Below are 994 nucleotides of genomic sequence, written 5' to 3'. Positions count from 1 at the left end.
GCTGAAAATTATTTTTTAAAAAGATTCAGTGAGCATAAAATAAAACAAACCCATTGTTTATGGCACTTTTATCCTAAGAAAGAATTTTCCTATAGGTATATTTCATAAGAGGTATGTAATATAGTTGAAAATGTCCTTGACAACATCCCTACTTTAAATACAAAGAGGGACTTTCCCAGTGGTCCAGAGGCTAAGACTCGAGGCTCCCAATGTAGGCAGCCCAGGTTCAATCCCTGATCAAGGAACTAGATCCTACATGCCGTGCCGCAACTAAAGATCCTGCATGCTGAAACTAAGACCCAGCACAGCCAAATAAATAAATTAAAAAAAATACAAAGATATTCTCCTGTGTCAACCATTGTAATCACTGGTAAAAGAAAGCTGGAGGCACAGCACCAAAGCGCACTTCAGAAAAGGTGATTCAGTGAGACACGGAAACACCGTATCGAGTGCATGGCTCTCTGTAATTTGATCCAAGGGAAAAACAGTATAGATAGGAAGACTCACAATTATCCACAAGTCCTTCAGAAATGTGTCTCCTGAGTTTTTCGTTCATTCGGTATTTACTGAGCGCTTGCTCTGTGTTGGCGTTTCACTAAGGCAGCCCTGATGACACAGCTACAAGGGTGGACACATCCTGCGCTCCGGAGCATCTATGCAAGCTGCGGTGGGAGGACACAGATAATAAACACACAACACAACTACACATTGTGAAAGGAACTACGGAGGAAACAAGCAGCATGTATTGTGACAGAGAAATGAGGTAGGAAAGCCTTATTTTAGACCAGGTAGTGAGGGCAGGCCCTCTCAGGGGGCTTTTGGTAAGGCCAGCAGAGTAGCAAAGCCAAGATGCTATCTCTGGTTCAGTTCACTTCAGTCGCTCAGTAGTGTACGACTCTTTGCAACCACGTGGACTGTAGCACACCAGGCTTCCCCATCCATCACCAACTCCCAGAGCCTGGTCAAACTCATGTCCGTGGAGTCAGTGATGCCA

This window comes from Bison bison, unplaced genomic scaffold (assembly GCF_000754665.1).
Source record: "Bison bison bison isolate TAMUID 2011002044 unplaced genomic scaffold, Bison_UMD1.0 scf7180017846185, whole genome shotgun sequence".
In the NCBI taxonomy this organism is placed as follows: domain Eukaryota; kingdom Metazoa; phylum Chordata; class Mammalia; order Artiodactyla; family Bovidae; genus Bison; species Bison bison.
Note: the sequence above shows the minus strand (reverse complement) of the source record.